The sequence below is a fragment of the Cydia strobilella genome, chromosome 19 (genome assembly GCF_947568885.1).
Source record: "Cydia strobilella chromosome 19, ilCydStro3.1, whole genome shotgun sequence".
NCBI lineage: Eukaryota > Metazoa > Arthropoda > Insecta > Lepidoptera > Tortricidae > Cydia > Cydia strobilella.
In genome coordinates this window covers 9294649-9315468 of record NC_086059.1, presented here as the reverse complement: position 1 = coordinate 9315468, position 20820 = coordinate 9294649, and the positions used below count along the sequence as shown (strand labels likewise).

Genomic DNA, 20820 nt, shown 5'->3' with positions numbered 1-20820 from the left:
CTCTTCTGTACCTCGAAATGTTAATTAGATTGCAGGTTGTAGAAGGATATTGAATTCAGTTACTTAAAATCAAGGAGTTAATCACAATAACAGGGAATAAGCAAACGCTTAGTGGTGGTAGCGAGCGAACAAGTTATAATCGAAGAATAAATTTAAAGAAAAGAACTGGGTATAGCGTGATATGTGGTATGCATAGCTAGCGTAGCGGGCTGCGACTCACCACCACGCAAAATGCGTGCGCGTCTGTGTGCGTGCACCACACACACTGGGATAGTCCCTCGCTACGCGGTACCGCCCCCGTCAGCGCGACGGCGATATTTAACTATTGGCAGTTTAAGAAGAAAAAAAAGTGAAATATTAAAAAGTAAGAGGCAATCCCGCTGATCATTATTAAAAGGCAAGATGAGAAAACGTGCTAATAGAAACCAATACTTGTTATTTAGATATTACGTAACAAAACGTGTATAATTTCAACGACTATATCTATCAATTTTACATCGTTGCTCCAAAATCGACACCGGCCTCTTAACTCGGGTGAAAGGCACCATTTCCATCTCGGACTATTGGCGCTCTCACTACGTTCGAGCGCGAAACTACCCCGACGGAAATGGGTGCCTTTCAACCCTTGGTTAACAATCTAATTTAATGCTGAAATTATCAAAAGGAATGAGAGCGATATCTTTTTACTGTGTCTGTCTGTCTAGATTTGCGTGCAAATTTATTGATGTACGATAATAATTAAGACAGCTAAGATATCCATTGTAAATGTGTAGTAATAGATATAGTCTATGCTAACCTCTGCGCAGACTTTCAAGTCGAAAACGTCGTATTTTTATAAGAAATTAGCGTTGGGATGGTGGCATTTGGCGAGAATGGCGAGAGTGTTTTCTCGCTGCAAAATCTGTGCTGAGATAGCTGGTCTGCTTTGTCCGACCCTAGTAATTGGGTTTCCCTAAGTAACAAAGGCGTTTATACTCTTCAGATAGACGCAGCGACAGGTGAACATATTCGAGCTGTTTCTACCGTACCCTGTTACCATCAGCCTCCCCTACTTCTGCCCCACCCCTTAAAAAATGCTGGCTACGCCCATGTTGGCGAGAGTGTTTTCTCGCTGCAAAATCTGTGCTGAGATAGCTGGTCTGCTTTGTTCGACCCTAGTAATTGGGTTTCCCTAAGTAACAAAGGCGTTTATACTCTTCAGATAGACGCAGCGACAGGTGAAGAGGAGACATGTGCCTCGGTGTTGTCCCGAAGCATTCGGTTGGCACAATGCCTCGAGAAGTTCGGCCTGGTACCGGGCGATAACATACTGATAGGCGGAAAGAACCATCTTGACGTGCACATCCCTTTCTATGCTGGGTTGATAAGTGGGTTTCCGGTAGCAGGCATTGATCCGGCTCTTAAATCTAGTAAGTACTACTATTGGAGAATGAATATTTTACACCATTTAAATATAATTTTGGACTCGGTTCGACCAATGGAACCGATATGCCAGTTGAAGCGACGCCGCTAGGGACCGGACACGTCGTCTTTTGCAGTACCGTAAAACCACCCAACTTAGTATGGTCCAAAGGCTCCCAACTATGGTCCTACCTAACTAACTCGAATATATTCCTGCCGGTGTGAATGTTATTTGAATATTGCAGTTCTGACGCAAAATATTGAGGAAACACTAAAAAAAATATTGATATTTATACTTCACTAGCTGTTGCCCGCGACTTCGTACGCGTGGATTTGTATGTTGGTGGTTATATATTCTACATGAGCATAATATAGAACATTATGCAGTAAAAGATATCAGTAGGGACGGTTAATCATTTGTTAATAATTATACAACGCATGAAATTTGTCTTTCACAAACTACGAAGTTTCAAGACCCTAACTGAAAAAAATTGTTCCCGATATAATCCCTCTCGACCCTCTAAGAAGATTTACAAGACCACTATTTAAAAAAAAAATCGCTCCCGAAACTATTAATACAAACTTTTCAAAAACGGTGTAAGTAATCAATTTTCGTCTATTTTAATATAATGCCCTTTTTACCAAGTTTCAAGTTCCTAGCTTAAAAGAAAATTTGTACCACATATAAACTTACACCCCCTTTTTAACCCCTTTAGGGGTTGAATTTTTAAGAACGTTGAAATAACTTTTTTGGAATCTTATTATACAATGCCTTTCTAAGAAGTTTCAACGCATTTGTAATAGATTCACTTTGTACCCCTTTTTAACCCTTTTAGGGGATGAATATTTAAAAACGCCTAAATTACTTTTCTTGTATTTATACAAAGATTCAATTACCGCACTCAAAAAAATATTTGATCTCCATACAAACTTTCAACCCCATTTTTACCACCTTGGGGAATGAATTTTCAATAATGCTGAAATAAGTTTTTTTCTCTTTTAATTATATATATTTCTATGAAGTTTCAAGTACCTAGCTTAAAATAAAATTAGGACCACAACAAAATTTCAACCCCTATTTAACCACTTTAGGGGATGAATTTTTAAACACGCTGAAATCACTTTTCTTGTATTCTAATAACATGCCTTTATGCAAAGATTCAAGTAGCGCACTTAAAAAAATGTTTGACCTCCATACAAACTTTCTACCCCTTTTTCACCACCTTAAGGGATGAATTTTGAAAAACCCCTTCTTAGTGGATACTAACGTCATAAAAGCTATCTATTGTGAAAAATTCAGCTCTCTAGGTCCAACGGTTTGGGCTGGGCGTTGATTTAAGTGAGTCAGTCAGTTAGTCAGGACTTTTACGTTTATATATATAGAAGTAGAAGATTACGTGTTGTGGACCATATTTGTAGTACCTACTGGATTATAATTGGGTGGTTATATGGTAGCGATATGTTGTATTTACTTGAAAGTCTTGAAACCGGTGAATGATGTTCCCCCGTCTTTAAGGACGTCCTTTAGGTGTAAGCATTTAATTGGCGTAGGTACAGTCGAGTTCATAAATATGTATACATTTTTTCACCCTCTTGCAATGGATTAAGGTGAAGAAATGTACACATATTTATGAACTCGACTGTACTAGACCACTGAGAAATTTTACTTTGTAGTTTTATTGGAAGATCAGCGCTAACCAACATGCTGATCTCAGCAGCATTACGTACTGATATGTATATAGGTAATAAGTTGTGGACCTACCGACAGTCTCATAATAAATCGCTTACTGAACGGACGTGTGCCTTTCTCTTATGCGCCCTGCACATATACTACATTGGCGATCGACGATTAAACTAAGTAATATAATACGGACTGATTGATGCGTGCAAACATACGAATATTGTTTTTTTTTTTGCTGTGATAGTGTGCGTAAATATTTAATGGACGTGACAGCGGTTATTTTGTGGTGGTGCATTATCGTGGTACAAAAAAAATGTCGGTTGGGAAGATCAAGGCTTTCGAAGTAGCTTCTGGCAATTGGACTACGTACATCGAACGTTTGGAGATGTATTTTAAAGCAAACGACATTAAAACGGATGTGCAATTACCAACGTTAATGATAGGATTAAACGAACTTACCTGAAGTGAAGTTCAATCCTGATTATATGAAGTATTTAGTCCTGGATAATTTTAACAGTGTAGTAGTCTCGATCGCTGGCCAATCTGACGCGAATTTAGAGTCGCCGAGATGAAAGAAAAAATTACCAACTGTCACGATGACATTCATATAGTTTAGAGTATTCATGCACTAAATGGGAAGTAACCATGGATTCATGGTTACTCGAGGAGGGTGGGGATACCCCTTATCCAGGACTAAATACTTCATATAATCAGGATTGAACTTCACTTCAGGTAAGTTCGTTTAATCCTATCATTATATTCGTATTTAGTCCTGGATAATTTTAACAGTGTAGATGTTTAGAGAAGATAATTAAATAATTTGTAAAAATAAATGTCTCAAATATCTACCCAAAAACAAGCACTTGTATTTTTGGCAAGAATATGTATATCTATATATTATCTATCATGGAAACCTATACCTATCTCTATATTCCATAAAAAAATTAAAATTAAGGCAAAATAAACAAGTTGCTAAATCTCAAAATATCAAAATCGGCTTTTGAGTTTCCTGGCAAAAAGCAGAGAAATTTAAAAAAAAAAAATTCCGACCAATTACATGAGAATTACCAATAATAAAATTAGGTTTTGAACTTATACTACTTTAATGGGTAAATACTCTGAGAATCAGAGATTTACTTACTGCGTTCAAAGTTTTGAACATGTAAAGATAAGAGTTTTGAGTTTTGATGTAAAGATAATTCATATCTAACAAGAGCAGCAGACAGTAACAGAGTAGTTATCTGGAGCATCCCTTTATGCTTAAAACATTATGTTCACTGGTGAGACCTACCCATATACTATGATCTTTATCTTGACCAATGTGAGACATCATAATTAGAAAATGTAAAGAAAATATGTAATAATGTACCTATATTGCGGTATATAAATATAAAGCCTCCATAAAAGAAAGAAGACATGAGAACTGTCAAAGATAAAGATAAAAGATATTTATTCGTTACTATTTATCTACCCTTTATTTTCTTGTTGCTTGTCTAAGACACATCAGACAAGGTTTTAAGACATTATGATGCTATAGTTTTCTCTTATATTCTATTTGTTTATTCCAATAAATACATATTTCATTTCATTTATTTATTCATAAACGATAATAAATTGAGTCTAGACAGTCACATTTTCGGGGCATCACCCAGTAAAAGAAAAACGTGGCGTGGCAGTCTTTATTATTAATTTTTCTTCTCTAAAGATTTTAAAGAGTATTGCTGTTTTAAATAAACATAAAAATAAAAGGAACTGTATTATTTGTTGAAACATGAAATATCTAAGACTGTAATTTTACTTTCAAAATCTCAAGTTGATTTATTATTTGTAACATACACCCTTAAGAAGACACTCATTGCTTCACATTCACGCAATTAAGCGTAATAGATTGTATCATGTCCATATTTTAAAGTCTGAATACCACTCTTCTTTTCCCAGACCTGGTGTATCTTGGGAGATTAGGACATGCTCGGAGTTGTTTAAACAACTTTCAACAATAGTACTAATAAATGTACATGGTGATTAAACATTAGATAGTTTATGTTGGAAGGGATTTAAGCACCCTTATTTAAAAAGTTGTTAAGTAACCACTTAACTAAGCTAAGTAAGTAATAGTCACTTACTCTGCTATAAGGGGTAATATAAATAATACATCCTACACTTAAAATATTCTAAATTGCTTCCCTATCTAAAACAAGTTTCATGTTGTCTTTTAATATATTTTATTTAATGTCTATATACATCTAGGAATATAAAAAGGTGATGCTGTTAGAGATAAAGAATCATATCTTTCAATTATTTGTTCTAGTATTTCTCAACCACTACCTACTGAATCTGACAAAAGATTCTAAATGAGTTAGTAAGTAAGCAATTTGAACAGAAACAACCTATAATTTGGTTCAGATAATATAAATTCTTATTATATTGAAAATGTGTGAAATTACCACCACATATGTATGTGGATCGGTCTGTGGCGTTTCCTGCATAATTCCATAATAAAAGCCATGAATCAATTACAACATAAGCATTAGCCTTGAGAATCCGAAATACAATGAAAAACAGAAAATGACTATTCTCATTACATATCATAATTATGAGATATTATGAACAGAAAGTTTGTCTCAAATGCTCTGTTAAATGCCACAAATAACTTCATAGATCAGTTTGGACAGTCTTACTGCTAAAAGGTCTTTCCAACTTCTGTTTGATCTATACTGAACATATTCATACAGAAAGTATATAAAAAACGATATAAATGAAATGCAACAATATGATCTGTTGTGAATTTTATTGTATTTGTGAAATTATTTCAATTCACTACTGATTATATAAATATAATTGATTAATTATATCATTACAAATAAAATAAAAATATATAGGAATTGCTCATTATGGCATAAAGCACATTTTTCTTTTTGGAATCCAATTCTTTTTTCCATTTCAGCTCTATTATCGATAATTGTCTTCATCAGGTCCATCATCATCATCCTCCCCCAACCGTTTAAAGTAATTTTACAGTACCAAGAGGTATCAAACATTCGAACACTTTGGATAAGAATCTTTCTAGTACATACCTAACTAATAATGTTGTTTTATTTAATGTCTTAGGCTAAAAGTTAGTAGACCCTTCAAAACCAAACAATACCAGGTAACGGGGACACTAATGTTTAAATGTTGGGAAATGTGATATGACTATTGCATAATACCTATAAACCTACATTATTATCTACCTACCTACCTACTTATATAACCTACCTACCTATTTAATATTACTTACATATCCATTAAATTTCTATTTCCTTATCACAAATGTATCGAAATCTGAGCTCGTGCTAAATTGAACCCTACCATTTTGTGAAAGGGTTCCAAGCAATTGTAGGAAAAATGTTGCCACAATATGCCTTGCCTTTATAAAAGGCCCAAAAGTTTGGTAAATAATTTAAATAAATGAGAGTTTGGAGCTTTGGACTCGCTCAGAATTTATAATTTATTGATATTAGACATCCATCCAATGGCTGACTGATTAAAATTTTCTATGTATAGTCTTTGGTATTGTAAGTACCCTTGTTCACCTACAGTTTTGTATTTTATACAACTTACTGTTCATTATCTGTAATTTGAAGGAGGAATAAACTTGATTTAATTCAATATATAATTCATATTTCTGAAGGAAATGGAAAATATGTCATGTTTGATTATTTTCACCAAAGGCAATTGGGCTTTGAGAACTTAAAAATTTTAATGCACAACTGACTGGGCTATCCGGGAACATATCAAGAATAAGAATAAGAAATATTATCATAATTTGTTGTGATATTTATATTTCTTGTGAGAGTGGCTAAACTAAATTAGTATTTATATTTATAATTGAATTGAATTGAGTAACCCTTGAAGGGTTATTTTTCCTTATGATATTAGAAGGAATGTACTAGTCAACATGTATGGCAATTTACCAAACTGCCTGCAAAAGGAAAAAAATTCCGTTCTAACAATATGATATTATGAAATTTATGAAACAAGCTTAAGCTATAGGAAGCTTGTAAGAAGTGTTAATGAAAATAGTATATGCCATGAACCCCCAGATTTGATCTTCATAATAAGGCAGCTGTCTGGATCTTGTCCTTATAAAGGCTGATAGCATTCTTTTGCATATTAGTATAATATGAGTAGGTATGAAGACTATGAAGTGCACTACTGAGTCACTTATTTATTTTATTGTATTAATGCAGCTAGCAGACTGACTGCCTCTCTTCTGGATAAGGCTACAGAATTTTTGATTAGCAAAGGAATAATAAAAATGACATGCCTCAAAAGGGTTCAGCATATATTATAAGTGTTTGGTACAGACCTTAATCCAAATATTTTATTCCAGCAGCTTCCAGAATAATGTTATTATTTGTAAACAATAAGTCAGCACTTAATTAGCATACAATACTAGAATAAGCTAGTTGATATTTATGTACATGACACAGGACCCCGTCCATGACTGTGACAAGATGCGCTAAATTTGATCCAGATATTTGGGTTTCTTGTTAGGTCAATCTCAGCTGCTAATGTCATTATAAGAAATTAATTAGCTATTAAAAGACATTTCGTGTATTATCATCCCACGGATGACGTGTTTCTGGTCATTTATTTAATTCCATTTTATTATTGAATAGTCGGTTCTCTTACTTGTCCCACGGACGAAGGGCTTCTTGCTATGCAATGAGCATAGTAATTGAAGTCATTTTAAAAAGATCTGACCCTCGTTCCACGAACGAGGCACAATGTCGCCACGCGACATGTGGATATTTTTAAGCCAACATCTCCCAGAATGTCCCACGGACAAAGATAACATAACACCATGTCGCCACGCGACATATGGGTATTTTCAAGTCAACCCTTAAACAATGTCCCACAAGGACATAGACAAACTCGTCACACGAGAATGTATAAGAACTAGATACAAAATTGTATAGGTATTTTATAATAAAGTGAGGATAAGTACATAAACTATTGTATCACACCTCCAAGTTTCCCCACGGGAACACTTTTAGCACCTTATAGTAGCAAGAATTTGGAAAATGAAGACTGCTTCAATTATCTCCTGATGATAATGTACTTACGTTCCGATATTTTATAACTTTCACTTTCCATGTGCACTTTGCACCGCATATCGTCTTTTTAGGTATAACTGCATTGATTATTACGGGAAAAACTAAGATTACTCAATAAAACATAAATTGTTCATAAAGCGACATGTGCGTTATATGGCGCGCGAAAAAGATATGAATGTCATCGTGACAGTTGGTAATTTTTTCTTTCATCTCGGCGACTCTAAATTCGCGTCAGATTGGCCAGCGATCGAGACTACTACACTGTTAAAATTATCCAGGACTAAATACGAATATAATAGCAGTCATGGGCGCGGACGCATACGAGCTGTTGAGAAATTTAACTAGCCCTAAGAAGCCCGGGGACTTGAAATACACTGATGTCATTAGGATTATGCAAGATCATGTGGAACCCAAGCCTTCCTTTATGGCCGAGAGGTATCGTTTCCGGCTGCGGCGTCAGGGCGAGGACGAATCCGTGGCACAATACCTCGCGGAGCTCAAGAAATTGTCGAAATATTGTGAGTTCGATACGTCATTAGAGGAAAATCTCCGTGATCAGTTTACGTGTGGATTAAAAAACGATACAATCAAACAACGTCTCTTTACCGAGAAGAATTTCACCTATTCAAAAGCGGTAAGTCTTGCGACTCTTGCGCTCTCGTTGGAAGCGGCGGAGAGGGACGCAGCGACTGTAGAACGCCCATGTGCGAGCGAGAGCAACGTTGCCAGATCGGACATGGCGTCTGTAAATTTAGTCACACCGGGACCACGTGGCGGAAATAAAGGCAATAATCCTAATAACAGACAGAGTAACAGTGCCAGCACCAGCAATATGCCGAATAATGACTCCAAATGTGCAGTTTGTAGACGGGAAGGCCACCGTGAAGCGAGTTGCCGCTATAGGAATTTAACGTGCAGCAAGTGTGGGTGCGTGGGGCATCTAAGGCGGATGTGTCCGTCTGGGGACGCAGCTAGCAGCCAGGGGGCTGCCAGGGGGCGCAGCTCGGGCGCCGGCAGACGCGGCGCGGGCGGTCGAGGCTCGCGGCGCGCCTTTCACCACGTCCAAGCGGCACAATATGAGACTCCAGGGGCCGACGAGGACAATTCGTCGGAAACTGAATTTGAAGAAAATCTGAATCATCTCTGCTTGAACGACTACAGCGCGGTAAGCATGTCTATGAACGTAGACAACATAATGTTAGACATGGAAATAGACACGGGCTCCCCAATATCCTGCATTAGTAAGGAAAACTATTATAAATATTTTAGGCATAGGCCAATTAAGCCATTCAATTTTTTACGAAGGGAAATTAAAAGCTTTAGAACTGTTTGTTGTAGAAGGGGGTACCACATCTTTGTTAGGCCGGCAATGGCTGAGGGAGCTAGGGATTAAGATCCCACTATTTAACGTGTCAAACAGAGAGTAATGATGAATTGTGTAAATTACTCGACAGGTATAAGGAGCTATTCAGCGGCGGGTTGGGGCGGTTTACGGGCGGCAAGGCGACTCTTCGCGTGAAAGAGGGCGCGGCGCCGGTGTACTGTCGCGCGCGGCCGCTGCCGTACGCGCTGCGCGACCGGGTGGACCACGAGCTGCCCGCGCAGCATGGTTTCCCCTATCACTAAGTCCGTCACTTTCGCACTCACATACTTGTTAGAACGTGACAGGCATGGTGATAAGCGTACCGTGCTAAGACTCCTGGACGAGATGCTGCGCAGCGGAGTCATCGAGCCCGTCGACACTTCGGAGTGGGCTACGCCCCTCGTGCCGGTACGTAAAGCTGATGGTGGATTAAGGATTTGCGCCGATTACAAAATAACCCTGAACCCGAATTTGCTGATCGATAGGTACCCGCTCCCAAAATTGATGATTTATTAGTGAGGCTGAACGGGGCTCGCGTTTTCTCGAAAATTGATTTAACTCAAGCATATAATCAGGTAGAACTAGATGATTCGAAGCAATATACGATTATTAACACGCATAGGGGATTGTTTAAGTACAATAGGTTGGTCTACGGTCTATCATCTAGTCCTGGTATTTTTCAGAGAATCATGTCCAGTTTACTAAAGGATATTCCACAGGTAGAAGTATTTTTAGACGACATTTTAATAAGCACACCAGACGTGGCATCGCATTTATTGATATTGGACAAAGTTTTACAGAGATTGCATAGCCATGGCATGAAACTCAAAAAAAGTAAATGTTTCTTTTTTACTGAAGAAGTGAAGTACTTAGGTTTTATAATTTCTAAGGACGGTATTAAAGCCGATCCGGCCAAAATTGAGGCAATTGTTAAAATTCCACGACCACAAAACATAACAGAGTTAAAATCATTTTTAGGCGTGGTCAACTTCTATGCTAGATTCGTGGCAAAGCTAAGCACCATATTGTCACCTTTATATGACTTGCTTAGGAAAGGCGTAGCGTGGACATGGGGTAAACAATGTGAAAAGGCATTTAAAACGGTTAAGCAGGTATTAGTTAGTGCCGAAGTATTGATGCATTACGATCAAAACAAACCCCTGATTCTTACGACAGATGCTAGTTCGCGCGGGATCTCCGGCGTGTTGACCCAACCCTGTGCCGGCGCCGGCGTCGGCGCGCGGCCGGGCGCGGCGGCGGAGCGGCCGGTCGCCTATGTCTCGCGCTCGCTTAACGACGCGGAGCGTAATTATTCGCAAATTGACAAAGAAGCGTTAGCGATTGTGTTTAGTTTTGAAAAATTGCATCAGTTTCTGTATGGAAGGCGTTTCGTGTTAAGGACTGATCACAAACCCCTTGTTAGCATATTTGGTCCGAAACAGGGTATCCCTGCGATGGTAGCGAGTAGATTGCAGCGGTGGGCGATCAAGCTGTCGGCATATACCTACGACATTGAATACGTACGGACAGACGCGAACGGCGCCGACGGGTTGTCGCGCTTGCCGGTGCCAGTTAAAAATGCGACGTCGCTGGATGGCCCACCACCCGAGCAAACTTATTTGCATTTTGTCCAAAATGAAATGTTGTTAGACTACCACGAAATCAAAACACAAACTCAACGAGATCAAATTTTAGGTCGGGTGCTAAGTTATTTACGATCGAGTTGGCCAGCTGAAATAGAAATAGATAATTTACGCCCTTATCATAACAGGAAAGGCGAACTTTATGAGGAATTTATTAGGAATTATGTGGGGCCATCGCGTAGTGATACCACAGAGCTGTCAGAAAAAAGTATTGGCGTTATTGCATGAAAGTCATATGGGGATAGTGAAAACTAAAGCATTTACAAGGAGTTACGTATGGTGGCCCGGCGTTGATGAGGCCGTGGAGGCAATGTGTCGCGCGTGCACGGTGTGCGCGGCCGAGGCCGACGCGCCGCCCCGGCATGGGCCCGCGGCGTGGCCATTCCCGGCGAGAGCTTGGTCCACTTGGTTCAGGGTGCACGCGGATTTTTTAGGCCCTATAGGCGGGGAAACGTATCTCATTTTGGTGGATGCACGATCAAAATGGTTGGAGGTCTTCCCACGCTGTAGTACCTCGGCCGTTAATACAATTGAGAAACTAAGTGAGGCTTTCGGTCGCTGGGGTCTGCCAAGACAATTGGTATCCGATAACGGACCACCGTTTACTAGTAGGGAGTTTGCGGTATATTTGACAACTAATGGTATAGAACATTTGTTTTCCGCGCCATATCATCCTTCGTCGAATGGAGCCGCCGAAAATGCCGTGCGCACTATCAAAAAAGTAATTAAAAAAGCGGTTAGGCAAAAGCAAAATATAAATATTGCAATCAATACATTTTTATTACATTATCGTAACACCGAACACTGCACAACGGGTGAAAGCCCGGCGGCATTAATGTTAGGTAGGCAAATACGTACCAAATTAGATGCTATTAGACCGGATTGCGAAAAAAAGGTGCGCGGTTCCCAAAAGAAACAGATGTCTAGTACTGCAGGTATAAAACGTGTATTTCAGCCGGGTGAACTCGTTTGGGCACGGCAATACCAGGGCAAATGGACACCGGGGCAGATACTACGGAGAGAAGGGACAACCGAGTATACAGTGTTAGATAGCTTAGGCAGGGGGTCCCATAGGCACATCGATCAGCTAAAGCGGCGTTCAAGTGTTTTAGTATGTCCACCAGATCCATCAGCTTTACTCTTACCACAGAGCAGACCATCGCAACAAGGGAATGCGACTAGAGAGGCTGCGCCCACTCCAGGTACGCCAGAGCAGGCGAGATTATCGGCCACAACGCCAGACACCCCGGCACACAAGGTCATTCCACCCGGAAGCGCGCGCCACAGTACACCGCCATCACCTACCGCTGGCCTCAGTACTAATCCCCAAACATCGCCCTTGCAGCCACCTGAACCGCCTCAACCCCGCCATATTAGGGAGTGCCGGATTTTAAATCCACCGACATACAAATTATAGTTATTAACTTACCATTGGTACACCTTATCTCGTTGCAATAAGATTCATAAAAGTTTTATTTGTTGTGTGGACAAGAAATACCCGTATAAGTAGAAGTAAATAAGTAGTTATTTAGGTTAGCGTGCGGGTATCCTGTTAACTAAGAACCATAAAATAAAATTTTCCTTGTAAAACAAATTATTTTCCTACAAGTAATTAGATAAATATAATTTGTGTAAGTAATATTACTATTTAGAGTCAATATCAATACCATAATTAGTTTAAAATGTACTTAAGCACTTATTAGGAAACAAATCAAAATGTAAATACATTGCTATCAATTATTGATCAATAGGAAGGTCAGTGACCCTCTTTCGAAAGTAAACAACTTTAAATTAAATGTTATACTTACCTATGTACGTTCCTATACCTACACACAGCTCATCAGCTGATCAACGTTCCGGTGTACGATATTATGACCTTGTTTAGTTACCGACATAAAGCAAATAACAACTATATATAGGTACCTTTTTATGTCGTATTAAGAAGAGAGTAAGAAATAGGTAATAGTTATTTGTTAGAATGTATACTATAGGTATATAGTCTATATAGTATAATAAATATATATATTTTAAGCATAAGATTTTGGTTGGCCGACTGAGATTTAAAGTTTTTCTTTTTGTATAAAAAAATATTTAATGTGTAGTTTTAAGAAGAGAGTAATGATATGTATATAGGTAATAAGTTGTGGACCTACCGACAGTCTCATAATAAATCGCTTACTGAACGGACGTGTGCCTTTCTCTTATGCGCCCTGCACATATACTACACGTACCACTTTTCATAATTTTTTCTTTACGTACTTCTTTTATTTATTTTTAGGTACGAGATGTATTTATTCTTTTATTGTTTAATTATACATAACTGACACGATTATGAATCGAGTGTTACCTCAAGTATGGCGCTCTTATAACTCGTAAAGCTATAAGTCGGGGCAAACTTAGCGGGTATGATTTTTTATGTAGTAATCCGTTTGTATTTTTTTAGACGAATTGAAGATTTTTTTTAACACGGTGAAACCGAAAATAGCTTTTTGCGAATACGCCATGTATGAAGATTACAAAAATGCGGTTCAAGAACTGAGTCTTGATACGAAAATTGTCACGTTTGGCGGTGGCGACAACTCTTTAGCGAAACTTATGGGGAAATATCAGGATCTTCAGCATGAAGACAAATTCCAGTAAGTATACTTTGTTTTTATTGCTCTGTTAATAAAAGTATAAAGTAAGTGTTATTATGTAATTTATATACTTACCTACATTGTTTAATTTTAAGGGTGCCAACTTTTAACACGGATGAAGTATACCTCTGGCTTACCAGTACGAGTGGCAGCACCGAGCAGCCGAAAGTAGTGGCCCTAACACACTCTCACTGCCTGTACATGGTTGAATTGTTCCATTTTCCTGCGGCCAAGAATGGGTAAATATGAGTAGCATTAACCTCTGGTGCGATTTATACAAAGACCGGCCAAGTGCGAGTCGGACTCGCGTTCCAAGGGTTCCGTACATTACACAATTTAAACAATGTATTTTTTATGTGAAACGTGAGTGAAATGTCTTTAAAAAACCCGTAGGGGTCGGATCAAAAACTGAGTAATTAAGTCTGACTCACGCTTGACTGTACATTTCTAATAGGTTTTCCTGTCATTTATAGGTAAAGAACTTTTTTGTGTATTTTTTTCAAAATTTTAGACCCAGTAGTTTCTTAGATAAAGGGGGGGAATTGTCATTTTTTGCCTATTTTCTTGAATAACTTCTAAAATGTTTATCATAAAATTATAAAAAAATATATATTTGAGATTCTCACAATGAGCTCTTTCGTTTGATATATAACACAGCACAGTATAGTTTGAAACACTTTATTTCTTAATTTTCCCATTAACCCCCATGTTTAAAATTAATTTGTTTACGTTACATGTCATAAACTTGGGTCATAAACTTAATTATAAACTATACCAAATTTCAACTTAATTGGTCCAGTAGCAGCAGTAAAATAGGCTGTGACAGACGGACATACAGACAGACGAATTGGTGAGACAGACAGACGCACGAGTGTTCCTATAAGGGTTCCGTTTTTTCCTTTAAACGTACGGAACCCTAAAAAAGGTTATAATTATGATTTTTTGGTGATGGTGCTCATAATTATTTAACGATGGTACTTATAAGTATTTAAAAATGTTTTGTCAAACGAAACGTTTAGCAATCAATTCTTTCATCTGGTAACCGGACTTCAGTAGAAAATTACCTGAAAAAAGGAGATAAATAATAACCCCTTAATAAGATATAACTACAGGATTAGTTTGATTTGATTGTACGTCGGTACGGTACACTTGTTTAGTATAGTATGAATTTTCTCAAACGATTTTTAAGGCCGCAGACCCTAATCCGTTAAATAATAGTTATTTGTGCAACAAGAGAGGAAAGTTGGTTTTTGGAGTCCCAAGAAAGTGAAAGATTCTATTATATATATTAGCTAAGGTAGAATCTTGAGCGTAGCGAGGGACTCAAAAACACGAGATGTAAAATAACTTTGCTCTACACAGAATAAACAAAATACCATACCATACCGTACCGTACCGTACCGTAACGTAACGTAACGTAACGTAACGTAACGTAACGTACCGTACCGTACCGCACCGCACCGCACCGTACCGTACCGTACCGTACCATATCATAAAAAAAATGAAATAAAAGTATGAAGTGGCAGTTCATGGCCTTCACTAAATCAAAAAGCTACTTTGTTTCACTCCCTGGAGTGAGGAAAGTTGCACTTTCCTCAAATCCTCACTCCAGGGGAAGGAACCATTTTGGACGCGGTACCGAGCGGTCGTGCCCGGAGCGAACAAATAAGCCTCATAAACGCTTAAAAGCACCCATCGAAACAATAGCACCCATCGCCAGATGGTCGAGCTTGTTCCGCGCTAACATCCAACCAAGAGCTGTCCCGCGCTCTCGCGACACTCTATTGCCCAATTCCAGAATTCCGTGAAAGTGTTTATAGTGACGGCTATCAGTGCTTCCCGATTATATAGTACTTAAGTGTACCTGTGTGCGGTCCGTGCCTATCGCTGCTGCATCAGCGGCCCAACGCCGAGACGCGGCGGCTGCCTACAACACGGCAAAGTTTGGTGAGATCTTTCCAAGTCTGTTAGGCCAAAGCTTTAGGCACAATACCCCTGGTGCACAAAGTCTAGATCTGTCCAGGCCTTTAGCCTAAGTTTAAAGCTAGGCCGATATCCCACCCCAATACACATAATAACTAAACGTATTTTGACTTGACTACTCGCTGACAATCGCGCATTTATCTTAATACCCTTAAATAAGCGAATAAATAACATAGGAAGGCACACATATCTTCAACCGCCCACCAGTTGTTAGCACTTCATAAATAGTACAGCAAAGGTCAGACAATAATTTAACCAGGAATTTGAACTACATAACTTACTGTACATATAAAACGATTAAAACTTGCTCAAGTATTGCACATATCTTGTAATCGCACCTATAAAGGGTACTATAATAAACCGGGAATATAATGTACTAGGTAAAAAAGGTAAAAGAGGCAGAGTTCATTACTAAAAAGCTGACTCATCGGTCTAGTTTCAGCTAGAGTTGGAGCGACATCTACCTGATTAGTCTTTATTTACGAACACAATTTAGCACCATTGCTTATCATTAAATAATAAATGATTCTCCCTCATTAAGACACCTATGGTATACACAATAGTACACACGAGGTCAGCATATATCGAAGGATTACATCGCAATCCAGGCAACTAAAGATCATATTAATACCCTACATTATAACCAACAGTGTACTCGTAGTATATAACAATCTTAGGTACCCCACTGACTCAGAATCTGGAGACATATTGCTTCCCGGAAATTCCAGAACATATTATTCGACATCTGGCACACAAAACCCGGGGCTTTTCTCTTGAACCGCCTTGCCAGTGCGAGGGCAATACTAAACATTGTGCATTCATTCCATAGAACAAACCAATAAAAATATATATAAAAACAAAGACCGTCTTGCTAACAAAGATAAATTACTTTTAAGAACTTTTAAGAACGCAATTTTGTTGTAAAAGGGTAACATATGCCGGAAACCATAGGATCCCTTAACAAACAGCGTTTATTACACAAAAAAACTACAAAAACTACTGACGCAAGGTTTTTTGCGTGTTTCTCGGTCCTATTGTCTACATCCACAGGACAGTAATTAAATGTACGGTCAGTAATTTTCGGGTTGCTCAGACATTATCATAATATAGACAATAAAGCAGACATCAAAAATAACTTTCGATAACTCAGGCCAGCCATTGCAGGGCCCAAACTGCGTACTTAATACAACCAGTTCATTATTCGCCACCTCTACTTAAGTTGCATGTCATACACCTAAGAGTCTAGTTAATAAGTTTAACTAAAACCCATAACGTAAGTACATGAATCACAAACCCTCTCCACAGCATAACACCTCAATACTACATAGTTGCACCCTAAGCATACACGGCCGATCACTGTCTAAGTTACACTACATGTTATACAATTAAGAATCTACATAATTAGCTACTAAGTTAAACGGCATACAAACAGATAGATTTTAAGCCCTCTCCACAGCACGGCCCTCCCTGGCAATTAGGATAAGCTCAGAGAAGCAAAGGTCTGGAAGGAACACCAAAGATACGTACGACTCTATACGCTGAGTTGCGTGTATAGGTAATAATAATAAGAACTTAGCTATATAAACAAAGCAAGTACATACCTGCTCATACTATAAGCTACAAGAAACAACATGGAAAACGAAGCCCCAATCTTAAGGATACAAGGGGATGGAAACTGCCTGTACCGGGCATTAGCCCACCAAATAAACGACTTATATGACCTAACATTTGACTATCAGGCAATCCGACGGGACCTCGCTCGTTATGTCGAGGAAAACCAAAGCGATCCAAAGATGCACCTTGCAATTATGAGCAACCTGGACTCGTCGGCACGAAGTGCAGAAATCATAAATTATATAAAATCACAATACCAAGACGGTACTTGGGGCGGTACCGATATTTTAATAGCGGCGGCAGAATACTACGGCATAAATGTGAAAATATTTCAGGGATTACCACCACGAGAAACAGCATGCTTTACCCCCAAGATACCGAACGACGCGGTAGGAAATATAGGCCTTATATTCACTGGAAACCACTATGACTGCTTTGAAAGCCACCTAGGAGTCCTCACCAGAGACGTAACGCCAAACGACCTACGCCTCACAGCGGGAACAGGCACCCCAGAGGAGATACCAGACGCGACCGGCTACGGGCTCACTCGCCCCAGACCGCACCACGCCATTCAAAAACAGATAGGAAACATAAACGTGGCCACATGGAACGTAAGAGGCGCTGCGACACAGACTAAAAAACGTCAAATTGACTCAATATTAGAAGAAAAGTCAATACACATTGCGTGCTTACAAGAAACGCATCTTAAAATCGGCACGTTCGACTCAAACCACTATACGTGGCATCTAAGTGGAAATAATAACAAAAGAGGCCTAGCCATACTTATCAGAAAAAATAGCGGCCTTAAACTAATTTGGGCAAAAGCAAACGTAAACAATATGGTAGCCTCGATAGCTACAGGCAGCGGAACCACACTATTCATCGTCACAACCCACTGGTCTAATGCAACGTCTGCTGCAGCAAATGACCTAACCCGCCTCTTGCAGTTATTAGATAAGAAACCGAAAAACTCGATACCTATCATCCTAGGCGACTTCAATGCACACATAGGCCACAAAGACACAGCCACACTCCGTGACCGAAAGCAAATTGGTAGAAACCTGTTGCACGAGACAACCAACTACAATGGAGAGATCTTATTAGACTTGATCCACCGAGAGAAATTCCGACTAGACACATCGTTTGGCCGGGGAAGCTGCAAACTGACCTGGAGATCAGGCAAGACCACTTCACAAATCGACCATATAATGACAGAAGCAAGAAGTCAACCTATTTTCAATTTCATCAAAGGGGAGTACTCAAACCTATCCGACCACAAAATCATATGGGGAAACTTGAAACCTAGAGAAGAGATATCCAATAAGAAGCCATCTTACCAGTCACCCAAAGAGAATCTGACAAGCGAATTCAACTACAGGACCCTAAATTACGAACAACTTCAAAACAGTACAACAATCAAAGAATACCAACGATGCTTAACTGAACTGACAAACAAGAGTAGGGCGGAAGGATCAGCTCCACTGACATGGGAAAACATCACAAACATAATGAAAACTGCAGCCAATAAGACCCTAAAATACGAACCGAACTACTCCAAGGAACGAGAAGAGGCGCTAACAAATCTACAAAAGGCCAAATTCCAAAATAAACGCAACCCCCTAGACTCCTCAGCTCGAAATAAGCTTAAAGAATGTAGACGGCGCTTACAAGAGATCGAAGCCGCAGACGACGAAAAAGAATGCCGAACGTTCTTCAGCGGGCTAGCCAAAACACACCCGTCGATGAGAATGAAAATAACCTACGACTTCTACAGACGGCACAAGCAAAAAGAAAGGCGACGAATCAAAAACACCTTTATTCCAATGTCAAAGTGGGAAAAAGAACTTGACAATATGGAGGGGCCCTTCATTGACGGACTCATCGATGAGGACCCATCAGAACTAGGAGATGAGCCCACAATGGCCGACATTGACAAAATCCTTAGCCAAATGCGAAACGGCACCGCTCCCGGTATCGACCAGGTGGTCACGGAGCTATACAAGGCAAACACGCAAGATCTAAAATCCGAGATATTAGACCATATAAAAACGGCCTGGAGAAAAAATATCCTTCCGTCTACTTGGACACAGTCAGTCCAAGTACCTCTTCCAAAAAAACCCACCCCGAAAACGGTAAACGACTACCGCCGCATTTCGATTTGCACCACAGGATACAGAATATACGCAAATTTTCTCCTAGCAAAGCTAGATGAAATAACTAAGGAGCTAGGCAATTACCAAGCAGCCTTTCTGAAAAATAGATCGACAGACGACCACATGTTCACACTACGCCGAATCTTGGATGAGGAGTGGAGAGCTGGTAATAAAACCTACGTCCTCTCGATTGATTTAGAAAAAGCCTTCGACACAGTGGACCTAAACGCCCTCAGAGATATCTTACTGAGCAGAACCAACAGAGCTATGACTAATAGAATAGTCAAAGCGGCTATGAACGAATCAACCTGCATAAAATGGTTCGGTCAACAAACCAGGTGGATTAATAAAGGTAAAGGCGTCAAACAGGGGTGCCCTCTCTCTCCCAGGCTGTTTACTATACTAATGGATGACGTATTTATAACCCTAGAAGAGGAACTTACCTTTCTGAAACTTAATCAGGACAAAGAAATACAATTACCGGTCATACTAGCATTTGCAGATGACGTAATCATAGTCTCCAACTGTATACAACAACTGGACACCATTTACACCAAGGCCAAATCCCTTTTCGAAACGGTAGGCCTCAGAGTTAATGAAACCAAAACTAAATTGTTAGTACGAGACCCACTAAATACGGATCATGGTCTAAGAAACTTTGTCACACTCAGTAACGCACCAATACCCCCAGTGAAAGAAATCAAATATCTAGGAACTTACATCACGTCTACCCTCTGTAGAAATAGCACAGTTCACACACGATGCAAGCAGGCTGTCCGGAACGCCAAGGCCCTCACAAACTTCATCAAGGAGTCTCGTATGCAATGGCAGATTACACGTCTGCTATATAAAATGGTTATCGAACCGACCATCACATACGGGCTCAAATGTGCGGCCTTAACCAAAGCTAATAGATCGAAACTTAGACGATACGAACGAATAATCCTAAGAGACATGATAAATAAATCAGGAACAGCGCCGAAACCTGGTAAGGTCTGCGATATACTAAACGGCAAAACAATAACAAAAAGGATAAAATGCCTCCGAATGTGCTACCTAGGACACATCCTAAGACGCCCAAAACCGCACCTCTTAGAAGCTGCATATAACTATAGAGCTAGTAAACTTAAAGTTGGTAGACCAATCTACACGTGGGAAAACTCACTGACACAAGACATGGAGTATTACACCAGGCACCCCTCTGATTGGCCCAACATGGCAGACGACAAAGGCGAATTCATCAAAGC

The 20820-nt window shown here is 39.4% G+C and overlaps 1 protein-coding gene across 1 annotated transcript in view; it reads right to left on the bottom strand.

Moving 5' to 3' along the window:
- Positions 1 to 15984: 15984 nt before the first annotated feature.
- The window catches only part of LOC134750163 (fatty acid-binding protein-like), a 54769-nt gene continuing 49933 nt past the window's right edge, over positions 15985 to 20820 (bottom strand). Inside the window, exon 6 of the mRNA XM_063685285.1 lies at positions 15985 to 15996. The gene's annotated coding sequence lies outside the window, so the exon portion shown is untranslated. The remainder of the gene's footprint in view (positions 15997 to 20820) is intronic.